At 47.4% G+C, this 21,149-nt stretch overlaps 1 long non-coding RNA gene across 1 annotated transcript in view; it reads right to left on the minus strand.

Annotated features, from left to right (window-relative positions):
• LOC112986963 (uncharacterized) overlaps nucleotides 1-21,149 on the minus strand; it is a 331,100-nt gene that overhangs the window by 5,201 nt on the left and 304,750 nt on the right. Inside the window, exons 7-8 of the long non-coding RNA XR_010391194.1 lie at nucleotides 3,215-3,374; nucleotides 571-807 (exon numbers count right to left, since the gene is read on the minus strand). This is a non-coding gene — a long non-coding RNA (uncharacterized LOC112986963). The remainder of the gene's footprint in view (nucleotides 1-570; nucleotides 808-3,214; nucleotides 3,375-21,149) is intronic.

Genomic DNA, 21,149 nt, shown 5'->3' on the forward strand with positions numbered 1-21,149 from the left:
CACTTGCCCAGTTTCTAGTAGCCAGGGTGTTTCTTAAGCTGCTTGTTCAAGTTTAACATGTTTCTAAGGAACAGCTAATTCTGTCAATACAGTGGCATCCCTATGGACTTCACCGATTTCAGCAGGGCCACTCACAGGCTGTGAGACCTGTTAGCTGGATGGGCAGGACTTGACCCTCTCTTACAGCTCTGCCACCAAAGTCCTAGGATGTTTTTAGACTCAGTCAGTAGCACAACGAGCTGGGGCAGAGTCGCAGGCAGGCAGCCAGACCGCTGCCAAAGAAAATGCATGGGACCTGTTCCAGTATGGGCATCTGTATCTGCTGCTCCCAGGTCTTTGCCTTATTTGTCTGAGGAGGTACAGAGAGAGGAGCTGGAACTGTGTGCCTGCTAGAGATGGAAGAGCAGGGGTGGAACGAGTGAAAAACAGCTACGCAGAAGGCTGAACCATTACGTTTCTAAACACTGGTTAAAATCTCCCCTCCCTGCCTAGCTAAAGCACAGAAATCAACAGGACAGTAAGTGAAATCCCAATTTGTGCAGGTTGGTGGTGCTTCCCGACATTCCCCACCTTTTCCTTCAGTCAGACTGCCTGCTCAGCTGTCGGTCCATCCTGGCTTTTCTCAGATGCCTGCCGCAGGGAGAGCTGCACGTGCAGTTCAGAAACATGGAAATTCTTCCCTCTCCAGCACCGAGCAGATCTTGCACTACTTCTTTCTCTGCCTTTAGATGCACAAAAGCCACACGGACGCATCTGCTTCTTGCTTCTAGTGGTGGTGTTGTACCAGGATCTTTTCAGAAGGTCATGCTAATTAAGAGATCATATCCCCATCAAAACCACGAATGCAAATACATCTCAGTATGCTGCACGAACGCTACCAGGGCTCACTGCAATTATACTGTCTCTCTTGGAAGGCTGCTTAATATCCTGGCTTGTAGCAATAGGAAATTCCACAAATGCTATCCTCTGATATTAAGGACATAAATTATTGAACAGCCCAGTAGCACTGTCCTTTTTCAAAGTCAGTGTTGAGAAGTGACTGACACAGTCCTTGCACGTAATTAAAATGAAAACTTAATTACACTGTGGCTGTATGGGAAGGGGCTGGGATTAGCACACAGATTTGTTGAGGAGTTCAGAATTCCCACTAAGAAACACTGTACTTTAACTATACTTTATATGGTTTTGAGTATGTTTCTCTGAGCCCCAGCCCTGTGCAGACCACAGCACATGCTGTGTCTGGTGTTTAGGCTGGTACGTTTTACTGGCTGTCAGCATCAATGTGCACTTAAATAGCACTTGTGCCCAACCTGTTCTGGAAACGGTGCTTAAGGCCACTGATTTCAGCATGACACCAGCTATCCTGCAGGTAAATGGGCCTTATTAGGGACATAAGATAATGCGGACTGTGGCAATACTTCCATTATCCCTGCTGGCACCACACCAGTTCCAGTGCAGGAAGCAGTGAATGGCCTCTCCCGCAGCTGAAATACTCATGTGTTTATTCCTAGAGCTTCCCTGCCTGGCTTCCCACCCCACGGATGTGCAGGCACGGGGCATCTGCCTATGCCAATGCAAAGACACAGGCTTGCTCCTTCAGTAATAACTGAGCTGAACTCAGTCCCCACACCAGTGGACATGCGAGGACATAGCACTGCCTGAATGAAGGAAAAGCACAGCCTTGTTTTTGCGTCAGGCTCATTTTAAGCAGTTGCTTATATTAAGGATGACCTGATTTATGATTTGGCTGTGATTAAAAAGCATTTGCTTGCATATTGATTTTCTCCAGGCTTTTCAAACCGCTTCATGAACTTCAGTAAATCCTCATGAAATCTCTGGCAGGTGGATGCCTTTAAATCTCTGTTATACCTTCGGCACTCAGCATTAGTGTACAAACGCGATATACCCAGAGGTGGTGGGGAGGATACAGTACCTGGCCATAGCTGTAGCTAAGACCTGGGGGCAGGTGATCTTTAAGCATCTCCCATGCAGGCTTCCAAGTCTGAAGTTGCTTTTAAGTATTTTAGTGTAAGGAATCAGGCCACAGCTGCACAGAGTCAGCCACAGGCTGCACTGCAGACCCCAGGAGTCCTTATGCCCTCAGGGCAGCCAAAACGCCTCTGCTCTCCTTTCTCCCTACCCTGCTGCATCATATCTCCACCCTTTCAGTAGCTGAAGGATCCTGAAAAATTACAGCCAAAGCTTTTGCCAAAGCTCTTCTTTATCTGGCCACCTAAACCAACTTTCTGCTGGGATGGAAGCGCTGAAGCATTTCTTAAAATATCTCTTCCTCCTGACATTAAATATTGAAGAGAGAAGCGTCGGGGGAAACCGTGCATTTTTACTGAGGCGGAATTGCACAGTGCTGGGAAGCACGGAGAGCCCAATTTAAATAGTAATGAGATGGCAGGCACTTGCAAAGCGCAGCTTGGTTTTAGCCTCCTGTTACCCCACCTGCTCCTGTCCTCAGCATCGCACCCAGTGATGCTCACAGCTTCTGACAGCTCACGCAGCAGCCCTGGTGGCTGAACGAGCGCGGAGAACCTGACCCAGCATCGCGGTCCTGCAGATACCTGCAGGGGAGATTACTATGGCGAGAACAAGGCTGGAGTGCTTTTGTGCTCCGCGAGGCCTTCCTTGGGTTGCAGATACAGGGAATAAAATCATATTGACCTGGAAACAAATGGACCGACCAGGAAGGGAAAGTTGCCTGGGCCAGTGCTGCAGCGGCCACAGCGGGAAGGGAGCAAAGCACGCAGCAGCCCCGGCTGAGCGGGGGGAAGGCTGGCGGCCCTGAACCGAGGGCTGCCCCTCACACGCTGCTTTGCCTCTCCCAACCCCTCGCCTTCCCTGTTTGCCTCCTTTCGGAGGGGTGGATGGGAGGGCGGCGGAGGGAGGGTGCTGGCGACTGTCCTCTTTGTGGTTGCTGTAGCAACCGCGGTGTCTCTGGTGGCAGAAGCCTCACGTTTCCTGGATCCAGGCTGAGTGTGAGCATGTTACTTGCAAGATGATTTTTTTTCCCTTGCTAAAAAAAAAAAAAAAAAAAAAAAAAAAAAAAAAGAAGCCTCCTCTCCTACCCAAACAGCAGCAGCCAAACCCCAGGAGCTGTTACTGAAGTGGGAGCTGAGGGTCAAGGTAGCTCATGCGCCAAGCCAAAGGGATGCTGCATCTTTCCTCTCTTGGGTGATTCTCGAAACATGAGTCAAATACTCACCACCTCCTCCAGACCCGCTTCGGTCCTCCCCGGGCTCCCCTCATGTCAGGCTGAAGCCTCTTCTGAGGAGCCTTAAAAGGAAGGACAACCTTGTCTTGTCCTAACCACTTTTCGAGTCTTGAAGGTCAGGTGGATTGCTGCATTCATCCAGGCTCATCTCCTGGGGAACGCAGACCTGAATTAATTTCCACATGAATTAGAGCATCTGCTTTAGGGGGAAAAAATATCAAGTCTTGATCAAAACATTCTCAGCACGAGAGGATCAGCCACAACCTTTGTTAACTCACTTCCTGATTAATCACCCTGACTTCTAAATAACGGAGCCTTATTCACAGTCTGGATTCATTTAGTGTCCATCTCTGGCCATCTTGTAAGACTCTGCCTACCAGACTGCAAATCCCATTATGCCACCATTTCTGTCACATCTGTATGTTACAAGCTGTGACCAAATCTTCCTTCTCTTTCTCTTTGAGAAACCAAAGAGACAGAGCTCCTCAAGTCAGCCTGTTTCCAGCCCTTGGAACATGCTGGTGACTCTTCCCTCAGCAACACAGCAATCGCATTTACGTTTGAACTGGAGACACCGAAACTGGCACATTTTTCCTGTGTGTCACACTTGTGCCAAGGCAGTATTCACACAACCTCTGATGCCGACCCAAAGCTGCTTCCCCTGCCCATTGCAGGCTGCGTTAGTCCTCTGGCCAGCACGCTGCCACAGACGCTCGCATTCATTCAGAGCCCATCACACCTGCCTGACTGTTTTAGGGCAGGTTAGTGCTCCACCCTATATGTATGACATTCAGTTCAAATAAAGCATGTATTTTTGGCCTCTGCCCAACATACCAACCAATCCACAGCAACTGATAGATGCGTAGGAGAACAAAGCAAACAGCTAGGCTTTAGTGATAAGGCTTCTTCATTTCTAGCCAAACATTGCCTTATGGCTCTGATCGCACCTATTTTGGCTTCATTTGCAGAGTTAAGCCACAGCCTTGCATTAATGCAGAGACCTGTCCCACTTTTCCAGGAGGCTGTAAGCCATGACCTGGCCTTTTCACCATCTGCCTTTGGAATGGCTGGGACACTGCTAGACAGGGCAAAAATTGCAACTAGGGTTGTTCTTCACAAGGAGGGGGAGGCAAAAAGGGAGCGAGTTGCTCTCCTACCCTGAGAATCTAGCCCAAAATTGTTTCCTGGCAGGAGCCATACCTTCCTTTACTCCTCAGATGCACTGGGTCAGCTACACCACGATGTAAAAAGTGAGCAACACCCAACCCCAGGTGGGGGCTGTTGTCACCCAAGACAGGTTTTCTCACCTCTGTCACTCAACTTGTCATTTCTTAGCCAGAGTTTTCTGGGATGCAGCTGCCTGGAGCTTTTACGTTCCCTGGGAAGTTTTTTTTAAAATTGGTTTGCCACTTGGGGAATGTTTCACTGCTATTTTCAGCTTGGGACAATTTCCCTTTTTTTCCTTCAAAAAAAACCAAAAAAACTGTCAACAACTCAAGAAAGAGTGATCTCAGTCTAAAATATGAGCCCTGGCATGGAAGGGCATTTGACTCAGAAGCCACTTCCCATCTTTGGAGACTTAAAGTATGTTCCACTTCGTCATCCCAAAGGTCTTTAAACACTTATAAAAACAGAGTTTATTTATCCACAGTCAGAACAGCCTATCTATTATCTTGAAGGCTGAATACAGAAAGTTTCTACAGAAATTTATTGGTTTCATTCCTACCAGTCTGAACAGAAATTTTCCACAGAGTCTGTCAAAATACAAGTGTCTCAATTCCAATTTCCCTCAGTCTTTTGCAAGACATCAAATTAATTGTGTTAAAAAGCACTTTTACTAGTTACTGAAAAAGCAAGACTACTGGCAGCTCTTCTTGACCGCTAGCTATTAACTTTTGTTAAGTCTCCTTTAATATTGGTTTGATTCAATGCGGTGGTTTTCTCCACCAGCAAACTCAGCAGTGATTGGAGCCAAGCCGGACCAACTCCAGACAAGGATTATTGGCTTTAAGTATCAATGGCTCCTACTGATGCCTGGGCAAAGTTTTTCTGCCCCTCTCAAGGATTACTTCATCACCACTGCCAGAAAAAATGGAAATGTGGAGGCACACAGTCAACCTAATGCTAAGAAGATTCTGGGCTGAAGGGGCTGATGCATGCGTAACTACATACAGAACAGAAAAATTTAATCTACACTTGCAATGCTTTCAAGAGGACTTTGGGAACCATATAATGGTTTATAGGAGTTATAATTGTGCCTGATTTTGTGTAAGTCTATGTTTCAGCTAACAGCTTAAACTTGTGATAATGTAGTATCTTTCACAAGGGCAAGGTGGTGGTGAAGAAAGCCAGCAATTCCCATTCCTCCAAGTATAAAGCAAATTAGCTCCCTCTCTATCTGATCTCCACCGGATTGCTTCTGCCAACATTTTGTCATGTTGGAGCTGTGCGGGCAGCTGGGAGTCCAAACCTGTCACCTGCTTTCCCCTGCCAACCTTCCCTGCTTCCCTTACTAAACACCACAACGAGTGAAGCAGGACGTGCGTCGTTCGTGTCTTAGCACATCAGCCAGCTGCAGGATGCACATAATTCATTATGATATGAGTATCTCTAAGAGATACAACCAGGTTGTTAACATTTAATTAAAAAATTGAGATCTACTATACATTGCCTACAACTGTCCCATTCTAAACAAGATGACAGACTTCAGTGGCACTTGCATTAAGTGACACAAACTGCGGTTGGCCTTTTCCTCCTCCTGCCATGCCACTCCAAACTGAGTGCCTGCTTATGCTTCAGCTCAAAAAATACTTTAAAGAGTGCCAACACAAACACACACACACGTACATGCAATCTTAGTATGAAATAAGCCAGTGCACTGATAATTTAGATAATGCTGAAAGATGGAACAGGTTTCCCTCAGCTGTCACAGCTTTGCTCTGGTGAGGTTATGAAAGAACTTGGGCTTACTCTAAATAGCAAGCAGATCTAAACTGAAGATTTCTGGAAGCAGCTATGCTGGGGAAGGAGGTACCCATTTCACATGTTAACAATCTGATTATAAGATCCCTTTTATGGTTAAGTCTCTTGCTGTAAATACTTAAACATTCATGTTCCAAGTTTCAAATATTGGCAAAGCTTGCAGGATTACATCCATCCATCTCCAGAACCACCTCAGTAAGTACACTCAAAATGTAATCTTGCAACTGGCAAGTGCTTTTTCTCTCAAGATCACACTACCTCTGCACACTTAGACATGCCTGAGGCATGTTCCTCAGTAAGCACCAAGAGTTATTAGCACAGACTTGATTCAGAGTCCTCAGAAGTGAAAACATATTTTGCTTTGAAATGTATATCTTTAAAAAAGAATTTAGTCTGTACAGTCCCCTCTGAAAAATATCTAAGACAAGAGTTCATAAAAATGATATAAATGATAACTCTATCCAGCTTAAACACTCACATCTCTAGGACCTAAAAAATGAGCTTGAGAAGGAGGATGGCCCAGTGGCAGAATGCTAGACTAGGATCTGGGACATATTGTGGCAAGTATCTGAGCCCCCAACTTAAGATATACGGTTCAGAGTACACCTCAGCACACAGAAGGATGGGTGGAAGGAAGACCAGGACTAAAACATAAGTGAGAGCCCAAGATAAGTTGGGAGCAAAGGCATTTCTACAGACTGGCTGCTCTAAAATGGATCGTTGGAGACTTGAGTACCTGTGGAAGGGATCCATGTAAGTAACCGGTAAGCAGAAACGCTGACAGATCAGGTCTGAAACAGGACAAAAATTGTGACACTTAAGGAACATAGGACAGATGTTCTAACAACCATCTTTGCTCTACCATCAATTTAACATGAACGCATGCGCACAAAACAAGTTCTCTCAGGCTTGGGGACGGGTATCTAATACCCCAAATCTTAGGACAACTGAAGTCATAAAACAGCTGAAGATATCTTGATCTGAAAATCTCTTCTCAGCCTCCTTCCAGTCAGAACACACCAGAGGATTGGGAGGCCTCCTGAACATCAGGAAAGGCCTACAGTCTGCGCAGACCCTTAATCTTTGTCCTTAGTTTTAGGACTCCACTCGAACTTTTAGACCAGAGCATACATAGCAATTAAGTGCTGAGCAAGGTCTGGAAGAAAGAATAGCTTCTGCACAGGATGGGCAGTGCAGGAGCCATGCCGCACTGAAGGGCACGTACCAGGGCAAACACATCTGCCTGAGAGACCTTGTTTCACATAATTTAGTCCAATTCTGCTTAGAGTGCTGGTCTGTCTACAGTCACTGGAGGCCAGGTAACAGCAGGCGTTGAGGAAGGGTGACAGGACCTGATACTCTTGCTCTTGTTATTTTCATACAGTATTACTTCACCGGCCTCATCAGAGCTAGCTCTGACTTCTCCAGGCTGGAAGGAGAGGAGAATTAGTCTCTTTGTTTCCATTATTCAGCCCTCTGACACAGCCACATCCAGTCTGAAAAACAGCCCGGTCACATGCCCTTTGCATATATGGGGAGAGCTTCAATTACATGGAGGCCGCTGTGCAGCAGGTCCGCCAGACCTGCTGTTTACAGGAAGCGCCATCTCAGAGCATGGAATTAGACAGACCGCAAGGAAGTGGAGGATTATTCACTGGAGATTAAAGGACACAGAAAAACCACAGGACAAATCAGTGGGGCCTAAGCAATGGTAGCTGCTATTTCAGTCTTTCAACTGCTGGCATTTTTACCAGTCATGCTGCAACAGGAGAATTTGAGAGGAATTCAGGAGGACAGATGATTGCTCTGCTTTTGACCAGTAAAGTACACCAGAGCATTGGTCCTACACCCGCCGCATGTAGGGGAAGGAAGCCTGCTACACTTTTCCCCTTCCCTAACCCTCCAGTGAGTCTTCTCCACCTGTACAATTCCTGCATTTGGAGTGGACCTCAAGTTTAAGCCACTCCAGCCAATTCTGCCGCTGGCAAATCCACTGAGAAGTACCCACAGATTAGCCCAGATCAGTCAAGCTATCATAGGCATCTTCTCAGTGATAGCCAACTTGGGAGGAAGGGGGTTAGGAAGATGAGGTCTGCCCTCTCTAGACAGCCATAGTGGCAATGGGAACAGGGCTGCATGCTTCTTGTTAGCTCTTGAAATATCCATGAAAGGGACAGAAATTGCCAGGTGAAGGTTATTCCTGATGCTCTGATCCAGGCCAGTCCAAATCCTCTCAAGACAAGTTCTTCTCCAGACTATTACCTTTATTTAAGCACTCGCCATCTCCTTTTCTTCTAAAAAGCTCAAAGCCCATCAGCACCGTCTCCAGTAGGGACAGATGTAGCATAGGTTATGGCCAAGGTATCCAGAGTACAGGTGGATCCTGTACATTTGTAGGTGACTTTGCAAAGATGTCCCAGTACAGCTGAAGAACAGCGCAAACTTGCATTACTTTCTGAGAACTTGCTTTAGCAGCCTGGCTGTTCTGAAATTTTTTAACACCCTTACTTGATGCATGTACTTTAAAGGGTGGCAGACACAAATCACTGTTGTATTAGCTGGCAGAAACATCAGCAGCACTGTAGCAAAAATGTGGTATCTCCACTCCAGCACTAGAATATCTCCTGTATCTTATTGCTAAGGGTCTATGGCTTTGGTGAGACCTGTTTTATTCAAAACTCAACTGGACATGGCCATGGACAACCTGCTTTAGGGGACCCTGCTTGAGCAGGGGGGTTGGACCAGATGACTTCCAGAGGTCCCTGCCACCCCCAACTATTCTGTGATTCTGTGAGTTACAGACACAGAGCTGTGTCCCTGTGGGAATTTCTGCAGATTCTTAAGCAGAGACATCTTAAAAGTAGGAGCCCCTTGTTTTAAATGCCTATGTGAGTGCCCATGAGTCTGTCTATTTTTTTGATGAGGTCTTATTTTCAGCAAAGATTGGCCACCAGGATTTCAGTGGCTGCTCCAGATCTCTGAAATTTGGGCCTTAATTGGATCAGGTCTAATCCCCAGGCTTAGCAATGCTTTTGGAAAGTTGAACTATGGAGTGGCCCAAGATAACTGATACAAGTACAAGTGCCAGGTTCCTTGAGTCTCTCTCCTCAGCTCCAACCAGTGTGATACGGCAATGATGGAGAAATCCCCACTCTCTCTTCTCACTCATTTTCCTTTATAATGGTGTTAACGCGTCCCCCTCATCTACCTCCAGCTGCAGACACACAGCTGCTCCCCTCAGACACAGCACATGGCTCCTGTGGCTCTCCAGGACGGCTATGTAATACACTGTGCTGTTTCCAGCTGCCATTCCCACAAGAATTTCCAAACACTTCCATTTAATTTCTCTAGCATTTTGCTTTTGGAAGGCAAAGCTGTTTGTCAGTGCTGCTGTCCTTGTCCCACAGCCATGTTGGAGAATTCAGCCTCACAAACCTCCTTTCAACAGCACAGCTCTCCAGGTTAGCACTCAGACTGCCTCTCTCACTCCTCTGCTGACCTCTTTTCCAGGCAATCGGGTAACTTGCTTTATGTCTTTCTGCTCAAAGACATGGATGTCACCCTGCAATCTTCCCCTCCTAGCCTCAGTCACACGTCAAAGCTGAGCGATGACAAAAAAACGATACTACTGTCACATGCCAAGTGACAGCACCCCCCACCAACCCCCACGGTTACAGCAGCAGGTTGTGTTTCCTCTCCAAAAATGGCACCTCCAGCAGCAGCGCGGCCCTTTCCACCCAGCTTGCGGTGTTGATTCAGCCATGACTCAACGGGAACGCGGCCACCTACCGAAGCCCCAGCCCCGCTTCCTGCAGCACTGCACGGTTAGCGGTTAGCACGCTTCCACTGAAAATTACAGAGATCCTGCAAAAGCAGGGCGAGAGTGACTCCATTTAGCACGGAGAAGCCCACAAGAGAGGCTCCCACTGACATTCCTGCCTCCCTCCCTCTCCCTGTATCCATGCGGTTGAGCAAACACAAATGGCACTGTGCCTTCATGTTTGACCCAGGGCAGCGCTGGCTGCTGGTGCGCTTACCACAGGCTTGGTCTGGAAAGCAAACAGTAGCTCACTAGGGCTTTTTTTTCTATTCTTTTTTTCTTTCTTTTTTTGTTCTCCACACAACAAACAGAGAGAGAGGATGAATGAGCTTATTTTACAGCCTCAGAGGAATACCCAGCCATTGTTAACGTGACACGCACTGCAAAAAGTAATGGCTAAGAAAATAAAAGCTAATTCTTTCCTGAATGGGCTGGCTGAAAAACACACCCCAAAACCCCTTACATGAAACAACAGCAGCATTTCCATTAACTACGTGCCTGATCCACAACTCAGCAACTTCCAGACCAGGACCTGACCCGCTGCACATCACAAAGGCAAGAGCAGATTCAAACCTCGGGAATTTCGGCGGGTCTGAAGTCGGTGGTGCGGCTGCTGGGCCAGCAGACACGCTCTGTGCCCCGCACACACCAGACTCCCCTGCCGCTCACAGCTGCCACCCAGCGATTTCTTCCCATGTGAGGCACTGAGCTATCCAGGGGGAGGCAATACCCTCCCTCCAGTTACGCTAACTGGTGCAGACTCTTATCTTCCTTGGAGAAAGAGTCACGGCTCTGCAGTGAATGCTGAGCAGTGAGTGCTCTGATACCGAGCGGGGAACTACCAGGAGGCTGTACACACTTGACTGAGATAGGAACCATCCAAAACCTTTCCTTCTCTCAATTCTCTGTGTCTAGAAAATGTCATCAGAAGGTCGAAGAGTCATCAGTGCCTGCCAGCCCAGGCTCAGGCACCCCCTGGACCTATGGGGAACGCCCCAGAGCCACCGGAGTGGCTGCGGTGGTGACAGGATGCCAAGGGTGGTAACCTCTCTGCTCCGCAGAGACTACGTACCCGGCACATGAGTTCAGCGGCACCTTCTTCCCTTGGAGAGTGATGTTAAGAGGCAGGATGTGCAGAGAAAATATCCATGCCTTGGCTGCTTAATTAATTAATTCAATTAATTTTAACCAGGACCTACTGAGTAATTTTACTGCAGGTCTCAGAGACGGCAGTACCGTCCCTGCTGGAACAGCCAGATGCCATTGCCTGCCACAGGCCAGGGAATGACGGTGCTGCCTTGCAGCCCTTGCTCAAGAAACAGCAGTAACGTTGCTATAGGTCCATATTTCTCTCCACTCATTACGTAACTTTCCTATGCCACCAATTCAAGCAATTAGCTCTATCGTCTAAGCGGTAAGAGCAATTTCAGGCGTTCAGAGTCTGCGAGTGCAGATCAGAGTGCAGAGTCTAGGATCTGCAGCTATCCTACATGTTTCAGTGACACACGAAGGAAAAAAAAGTCCCATTAACAGAACGTTATAAATAATTTCATCAAAACCAAAAACCCACAAAAAAGTGCTTTTTAAAAGACCAATATAAAAAAAGCAAGAAACACCAGCAGAAGTATGCCTTTTCTCTTTCACAGCTATAATTCTGCCCTCAAATACATCTGACTTATGAGAGAGTCTTTTATTTACATGGCCACATGCTATTTTTCCTGCTTTATTCAATGTTTAAGATGGCTGCAAGAAGGAACTAAACCAGAATTATTTCTATTTGAGGTTCCACTTATGCAGTCTTAAATGCAGAGCCAGTGCTTACCTCCTTCCTCATGCCCTGCTTACATGCGGTGTGCACTGAGACAGGATGGAGCTTGCTGAGGCTGCATCTCGGACATGGTTTCCTTCCTATTTATAACATGTGCATAAGTGGATGTATTAATTTAAGAAACAAACACTGACTGCTTTTTTTGAAGTCATAAAATCAGTAGACCAGTTCCCTTACTAACATCAATAGGTAGCAAAATGGAGATTTGGTTATTTTATCAGCTGTGGCTCCAACCCATGGTCTGTTGGAAAAGCGATACACCACTGAGGACTACAGCTCATCTTTTATTAAAAAGAGCCGCATACGCGTTCACTGCTCAGGCACATCGCTGCTGCACATCCACAGAGTGGGGAAGGGGTGCACTTAATAGCTAAAACATTGTCAAATACCTTCAAGGGGTTAACAAATTACAATGAGGAACAAAAAGGGGATTTTGCTTTGTCTTGAAATTCTTTTTTTTTTTTTTGGACCTATTAAATGGCTAAGGCTTTTAAGCTATCCTGTACAGTACGGGAAGAATCTATTTCCACTGTCACATCCCCGCTTCGGTGGAGCCGTCAGCCGTGCTTCACCATTCAGCTGTTTCGAAACGGGGGGAGAGGAGGAGAGGGCTTGTGCAGGGGAGATGTGGCCTGACCCGAATTACATTCATTATTTCATTGATTCCTCCGCAATGAATGGGGAGTTGAGGGTGTCACGTGAGGCCCTGCAGCAAGGCGGCTCTTGGAGCTGTTCCTGGCCTCATTACGTACAGTAGCGAGCAGGGGACTGGATTTGTGACAGCAAGTCTGTTCGGTTGCAGATAAAATGGCTTAATAGAAACTGGATCAAACTGGTCCAGCCTTGCGGGTTTTGATTTAAACTGCAGTTATGAGGTGTGATTAGAAGCAGGGGCTACTATGCCAAGAGCTCAGATATGAAGAAAAAAATCCATCCACCAAACCTATATATATTTTTTCTTCATTAACTCTTTGCCTACCACTGCCAGAAGGAAATCCTTGGCCATCTGAGGACACCTTCCTTACCACAGTTTAAGTAAGAGGCTGCAAGAGGTCTGTCAGCACCACAGAGGAATTTAGCCACTGAAGGATTAACGTGAATGGGCTTGGTCATAATAACCACAGCATAGCTCCATAGAGACCGACCGAATCTTTCCTACCACCATGCCTGAGAGCAAAGGAAACCAGCACGTTCCCTGAAGTCCCAGCGCTGGTGAATGATGGATGGAAGCTGGGGCTGCGTTTGCAAAAGCAGCTAATGGTGTTGGCTGCCTCATTGTTGGGCTTCTCACTTTCATACACCCTGTAAGGAGCCTGCTCTTTTCCGAAAATATTTAAATGAGATCTCTTTCTCATGTCTCTAACTAACCGTCCCAAACTCAATAGTTAATTTGGCAAATGGAGACCTTTGGGGATTTCTAAACTTCAGCCCCTATGAATAAAATTGCAAGTCAATACAATTGCTAGTTCTCTGTCTTCATGCTGCATCATCATGCAGTTAATTTCAAGCCTTCCAGTAAACTGTCATATATATTTTAACCTAAAAACTCCTTTGCATGACACTGAAATAGACCCCAGTCTATATACGTTTGCTGCCAAGACAAATGTATGGTTCAGCAGCAGTAAAGAGGATATAAAAGACTCCCACGTTACAAACGTAGGAGGCAGAGGATATTTTAGCGTGGCAGCGGTTACACTTTTGGCAGCTTTGCTATAATAAACGTTGTTTTCAGAACCTAAAAATATTCCCTGCACAGTGCAAACTGACATATTTGGTTTTAGAGAAGCTGTGCTATGGACCAGGGGACGGTGGACAGAGCTCAGGAACACGGGCAAACACAGAGAAGTAGGAGCTAATGTCACCCTCCATTTAAATGGGGTATTTCCTCACAAAATCTGTCACACGTTCGGCAATCCAAGTATCTGCCTGTTCGTGGGGCCAGGGTAGGACTATTGCCACGGTACAGATAGGGTCTCAGGAGTTACCCGAATGCAGCATACTGAGCCCCGCAAGCTGCTCGGGAGCCAGGCAGCGAGGAAAGGAAGCTGCGCAGGCAGGCCAAGCGCCTGAGAGCTGCGAGAAAAGGGACGTACAAAACCAACACCGCGCTTAAGAAAAGTCCTTGGAGATACCCACTACTGCACTAGACCTGACAGGACTTCGGTTTTTAAGACCTGATCCAAAAGACCAACCCTCAGCAAAGCCAACAGGACTCGACCGGGCACTGCTGAGCACGCAGCCTCTCTCTAATGAGAGTTTCCTTCTCACGGAGCTGAGAATCAGAACCCAGATTTTGGTCTCACTGTTTCAGTGCAAAGAAAACATCGGCAGTGAGGGATAATAACAAGAAGGAAAATTCAGAAAGGGACATACTGAAGGACACAAGACCACTGGTTTAATTCTCCTTACATCCTTCTGGCACTGTAACCCTGTTTAAACTTCCTGAGGCTGTAAGCAAAATCATCTGACGAAGAAGTAGCCTTCAAGTCAGCTGCCACCTCCAGGATGCCACTGCAAGAGCGCCTGTCTGGACCAGTGATGTGACTGCCCATAAGTGCATGCCCGACATTTACAGCTGGAAGCTTGTTTTCCTTGCTCTCTTTATTTAAATCTTTAATGTTTTCACCCAGTCGTTAGAGTGAATGCAGTACACAGCTTTTCTGTCTCCGTTTTCCTATGGCACCACCTTGCCCGCCTTCAGCTAAGGTGAGATGGGTGAGCGCAAGCCCAGCTGTCACTCTCACTACTTTATTTACAGTAGGTGAAGGTGGAAGGACCAGGTAAAGGGAAGGGGAAAAGATTAACCATCCTAGGTGGAAACAACTGTGCTGCAAAGCTGAGCAAAGGGCAATGTGTGCACCCAAAGCAACAAGGACAGCATTGTGCAGAGTAGGCTAGAGAATAAGTAAAATATGTCAGGAGTGGCCCAGAAGGGGAGCAGAAAGGTGCTGAGGCTCTAGGAGAGCTGGAGGACATTGGCTTCCATGTGTCTCCCAAGTCATCCTGAACTGAAACAGTCCATTCGGGTACAAGAGCTGGACCTCCACACCCTGCCCCTTCGCCCCTGTTGGGCTGGGTTGGTCAAAGGAGAGTGACGACCCACCCAGCTCATCTCCTTAGAGGCCACTACAGTCTGCGTTCAGTGACAGCACCTTTCTTGTGGCTTTGGACCTCAGCCCCTGCTTGTATGAAAGGGACACAGGCAATACTGGGCTCCTGCCTCCCGCACAGGCAAAGGGCTGCGAGTGCCACCAGGTACTTCCACGGCCCCAGCGAGGGAAAGTTGTACCAGAAAATGCCAGGCAGACGTGACTTCCCTCAGCAGATGACTGAGAAGTAATTTGTGCCGCAGAGTTACCTGTGGAGATAATTAGCAGCGATGACTCATACCTTAGTGCATTCCAGGACAGCGAGAGCGCCAGGGAAAACTTTGATGCACTCACTTTTTTGAGTGTAAAAGCAGGTAGCGATGGAAAGACAGCTTGGCTCATGCAGCTGCCAGGAACAGGAGGCAGCAGGGACAGCAGCATGACTCAAAGTTGTTATCTGTTTCCGCCTGCTCTCAGAGCTCCCATTGAGGAAAGGCACCGGCAGGATTGTCCTCCAGGTCCCCGAAAGCGGTCACCGTGCCACTGCGGGCAACGTGCTCTGTGAATGAGCACCGTTTCCCTTTGCTCTGGGAACGCAGCCCACAGGGGAGGACGCGAGAAAGAGGCACTCAAAGTGAGTGGTTTGAAACCTCAGGACGGATTTCCAAACCCAGTTTCTGAGCTTTTCATCCACTTGTTCCATGGCTCTAGAGGGGATGTGAGGAATTTCAGACCAGCTCCAGCTATAAATACTGTACGCTGCTCGTAAGAAGTGCACGCAGAAGGTTCTGCTCTGAAAATGGTCTCATGGCTCAGGTTGGTCCCCCACTGAGTCAGTGGCAAAACTCAGACGAGTTCTGTTAAAGGCTAGGTTCACATCCTCACTGCTTGAGGGCTGTCATATTTCCAGTAAGTCTGCTAAAAGGGAGATAGGAACTGTTACTGAACCACTTCAGTGCCTGACATTTTAATGAATTAATTTGTTGACTAACATTTTTGCAAGATGTTGTGGCTTAGGTCCTCAGCTGAACCAGATGCCCGCTTGCTGGAGCAGACAGGAGCAAAAGAGAAGTGACTTTTTACTGTCTCCCAGTCCCTTTATCCCCAACAGCACTTTTCAGGGTCCAACCTGGGGTGAGAAAGTGGTAGGTTGCGTCCATTCAGCTCAGTTGGAACCATCAGTTTCATGCAGAAAGGATATCTAAGAGCTGTTGAGATGGGCCAGGTTTGAATAGCAGAGCAAGCACAAAGCCATATTTCACATGAGAAAATTTTATGAAATCGGAAAATGTTTACTTGACATAGGGTATGGGCTTATTATCAAACCAAAAAAGAGTTCTGATAACTGCGAAGTCCAGCAGGACTTCACTGGGTCAGATGCAGTCTGGACACCAGAACTTTCTGTGGGTATGGATGGCCAAGTTTAATAAGGGGGTAAATAACAGAACATTGCTGGTTTGCAATGTTATGTACATATACAATCCTGGCAAGTCAATCCTAATAGTTACGGTTTCTGGGCCAGCAAGAAAAGTACTTATTATCATCAGACCTCTTAGAAAATCTCATTGCTACTTGTGCTGAATTTGGATGGGATCTGGGCATTTAGGATATTGGGAACATGTGATAGCATTATAGTTTCATACTAATCTGCAGTTTTGGCTATTTTTCTCATTGTGTACTATTAGAAATAAATAAAAATCATAGTTTCCTAATCCACACTTTACTAATTGGGAGAAAACATGTTTGTCATGGCCTTAACAAGCACTTCAATATGTCACACTTTTGTATTTATTAGTAAATGAATGCATAATACACTGTTATTGATCTGAATATCTGGATTGCAAAACCCATACAGCTACTCTAAGAGGACAAAACCCCACTTCTTAATAAAAACTGCACCAAGCAAGGCTGCATTTACAGATCTACAGGAGGCATGAAATGACTCTGTGCGTGGAGGACAGGGGAGTTTTGGCAGTGACTCACCAGTAAATTTTGCTGCCTATGGCAGGTTTATTTGGGATTCCTAGGAAGTTAAAGTAGTAAGTTATTTTGATACTAGGTCAAGTATCAAAGGAATAAAAATAACAGGTACTTTTGCAACCTGCAGGCTGAGTCCTCTAACACCAGTCCAGGCGTATGCGCCTGCCTGGGGTGACATTCGCCTTGGTTCAAAGCGGCAGCACAACGCACGGGTCTCTGATCTCTGCAACGCGTGAGGCCCTGCAGAAGGAACGCTCTTGATTTCAAAGTTCAGAGAAGTCTTTTCTTCTTATTTCCCCTTTCTAGTCAGTGAGGAGAGGCAGTTGTGAAGGGGAAAGCCCACATGGACCGAGGAACACAGAGGGGAGTGCTTCGCCTTTACAGCACAGGGCAAGCAAACAAATGGTCTTCCAGATGTGAGGAATGACCAGGACACTGAGCTTTTCTCACCGGGAATGCAAGGCTTCCACGCAGGGACAATCCTGTCCTACCTGCACACGCAGCTGGCCTGGCAACGGGGTCCTTCGCACTTGGAGGGAGGATGTATTGGCTAACGCCTTGGCAACAGGATGGTAAAGATGATCTAGTCCTAGAAATAAATTTAAGCCCAATCTCTGCTGTACAAAAAAACCCTTTCCCTTTAATACCACCACCTTTCACACTGAAAGATGACTGGATTTAACCTCTGCTGATCTTTCTGTCCCAGAATACACCGGGGCATCAGCCACCCACTCCTAATTAACTTGATGGGTAACTCAGCAGCACAAATCACCTCAAGTGACCTCGGCCACAGAGCACAGTGAATCCTTCCACAGTGAAACAGCACGGCAGGAATTATCAGAATCCATAATTGCTCTGAGCAGACAATAAACCAGCTCACGCCGGTGGAAGCAGCCACTCAGAGGTAATAACTGAGTGAATAACAATAATGGCAGCAGATACTTGATAGAAAGCATGGAACAAAAGAAAAAGCTTTCTCCATTATATAAAGAACGGATGTTTTCTGTTTGCTTCCTTTGGTTGAGAAATGCATTTAGCTATTTGGAGAGAGACAGAGTACAGATCACCAGCATACACTGTAAAAGCAGGTTTTGGGCTGGGGGAGGAGATGATCATTTTCCACTAGTGAGATCATAGGCAGGAAAATTAGTTTTCTCCTTTTAATCTTCTCTGGATTTCTACCCAGCCACTATCCAGACATTTTATTTTCTTCAGGAGAAATGTCTGCATACTGGTGGACACAACTGCTCTGGGGAGCCCTGATGTGGTTAGAAAAGGGCAGTGAAACACATGTTCTTATTCCCCCTACCTCCACTCTCCAAGTGCCCAAAGTCCAGCAATAGGTGGGGAAGGGCCAAACTCCAAGAGGAATGACCAGAGCCAAGGTCCAAACCAGCCTGCACACGCCTGGTGCATCTGCCTCAGGCTCCTTCTGCTGCAACAGAGCAGCACGGCCATTTCTTTGTGACCCACCGCTACCCAAACTGCCCATACCTATGGGTCCGATTCCCCACCCCGGCACAGCTGGCTCGATTCCAGAGGAAAGACGTCTGTTCTCCTCTGCAAGCAGAGGGCTGAGCCTACAGCGTCAAACGTCCCCCAGGCTCTGCTCAGAGCCTGACCCTGTCTGAGAGCAAGGCTTTGGAGGCAGCAAACAGGTCGTGTGGGGAGAAAAGCCCAAGAGATCTGGCTCCTAGTGGGCAACCAGAACGGACCCACCACGCTGTCCGTGCTGTGATGGTCTGTGTACTTGCTGTCACTGCTCCAGGGGAAGCAAGCACAGCCCCTCCGCAGAGACCTGGCTGCCACCACGTCCACGTGGCAGCATCAGGTGAGTGACAGAGCAGGAAGGGGAGTAAGTGCAGCCAGGAGATGGATGGAGGGGTGGGAGAAGGGGAAGAAGCAGCCAGGGGCTTCCCTGGTATGTGATTCTTGTTTGGAGCTAATAAGGAGGCTCTTGTCTCTCAAGCCTCCTCTTGAATCTGTCTCTGAGGGTAGGACATACGGCAGAGAAAAAAATTTGGCCTTGCCATCTCTGGCCACTGCTTCCTAGATTACCACTCCCACCAGCTCAGTTGTAAACTCTCCACTCCTCCCATTTGCTGGGATGAGGAAGTTGATACAGGACAAGGAAGAAAGCCAGGAGCGCTCATCTTTAACTAGGCTCTCAGAGAAAATGGATGAACATACCCAAATTTGTTTGTCCAGCTGGGACCATGAACTTGAATCCATTTTGATGAAGGTCTGAGAACTGAGTCGTGACCACTAAGTATCCAAATAACAGCCTAGGGAGCTCAGATGAAGGATGAGGAAGAAAGATGCTCCCACTTCTTAAAAGATCTCAATGAAAGAAAAAAAAAAAAAAGAAGATTAGCCTAAACTTCTTTTTTCAATACTTCTGACATGATCCATCTCCTCAAACTCCACAAAGCCTAAGGTGGCCTAAGGACACCAGTGTGGTAGAGGCAGGGGGACCTCAACAAAGCCCCTGAGGAACCTGGGGTTCAGACGTGCTCCCCAGTGCCTAGCTGCAAGCCAGAGACTCTCCCAGGTACCTGCCACAAAAATGCTGTTGCTTCTCCTGGCTCTTCTGATAAAAACTCTCAAAGTGGCTGCAGCAGTCTCTCTAGAGATGCGCTCCGTTAACTCTGCGTGCTCTGTGCACTGTGTAGCGGAGTGGGGGGCCCATTCCACCTCTCTAGGCTCATCATGTTACATTTAGTCTTGCAATCGTTCCTGCCACTCTCACTCAGCAGTAAGTACTCGGCCTCAGCGCTCCAGCTGCTCGGTACAATTCCCATTTCACAGTCAGCTACCTTCTACCGCTCCAGTGATGCCGCAAGCCAGCTCCTGCACCATCTGCCCCGCGGAGGATTCACACAAAGGTCACGCACACAAACACGGAGAGGCACCACGATGTGCTCCTGCGAAGACAACGCAACCTGGATGAGATGAAAACCACAACAAGCAGAAATCAGTGAAGGGGAGGCCAGCAAGATGCGAGCGAAAGGATGGCAAAGCCTAGTGGGGTTTTAGCTACAAAGACCGAACTGTCCAGCTGGGCAACACACTGAGTGTGCTGCAGCCACGCAGAGGTCTGCCCGGTGAACCGAATGAGCACGGGGCTTTAGGACAGCCACCTGCGCTGGAGAGGCAGCGCACCAAGGGGAGGGCTCCACAGAGCTGCAGAGGCTAAGCACTGCTCATTAAAGCGCAGAGGAAATGTGAATGAACCAGATGAATGGATGAATAAATGAATGAACGAGGGAAGAATAAGTGAATGAATATTGCATTGAGTTGGTGCCTTTCATCCTGGGATCTCAGAGCTGTGCAGCTCAGCTGATGTGCAGAAACCTAGTCAGTACTCCCGGGAGAAACACCCGGTCAAAACAAATTAGATTATTTCCCAGGGCTGTTGACAGAGCCATTTTGGGGGAGGTGCGCAGGGAGATGTGGCATATGGATTCATATTATTTGAAACATAAGGCTTTCCCCCAAACAAAATCCCTGCAAGTCCACCTTAACCAATGTGACAGATTATTAGTTTTTGAGTTGTTCTTGTTCTTGCTATTCCAGACATCAAGTAATTTCCATGGCAACGACATCCCAGGCGTTGCAGGCCTTTTCCTAACCTCTGTCATTTTCTGTCTAGTCACACTGGCTCATAATCGAGAGGGACAAGCGGCAGGGACGCGAAGGTGCCTTTTGGCACCAGGAGGGTTAAAGGACACCTCCCGCCCGGTAGGGCTGTTCCACGGCCAGACTCTGCAAGGCCCCCAGGAACCTCGCAGCCAAGCGTGGCACAGAGCTTGCTAGCAGCTACGGGGATTTTCAAGGAGGCTCAGAGCATGCTGAACTGAAAAAGGAATTTGTGGAAGTTTTATTGCACTGGTCCTGAGTGAAATTAGCTAAAACCAATGATCAAAAGAGATGTGAATGAGAAAGGATTTAGGGTGGTTTAAATGGGGACAATTTAGGGCAACTGGAAGAAGCAGTGAGAATTTATCTTTGAGGAGGGACATGTGTCAACAACAACTCTCCTAGGAGAACTGGAAGATACTTCTGGTCCCTTGATAATGCAGAACAGGATCAGCACAGAACCTGGATGCTTCAGGGAGGAGAGCGAGTTCAGCTTCACCATCCCTTCAGCTGTGTTTTGGAGGATGAAGTGCATCTCTTTTTCTCTTCCTTTTCCATCTTTTGAAGGAAAAACTAGCCATGCTGAGG

The sequence above is a fragment of the Dromaius novaehollandiae genome, chromosome 12 (genome assembly GCF_036370855.1).
Source record: "Dromaius novaehollandiae isolate bDroNov1 chromosome 12, bDroNov1.hap1, whole genome shotgun sequence".
NCBI lineage: Eukaryota > Metazoa > Chordata > Aves > Casuariiformes > Dromaiidae > Dromaius > Dromaius novaehollandiae.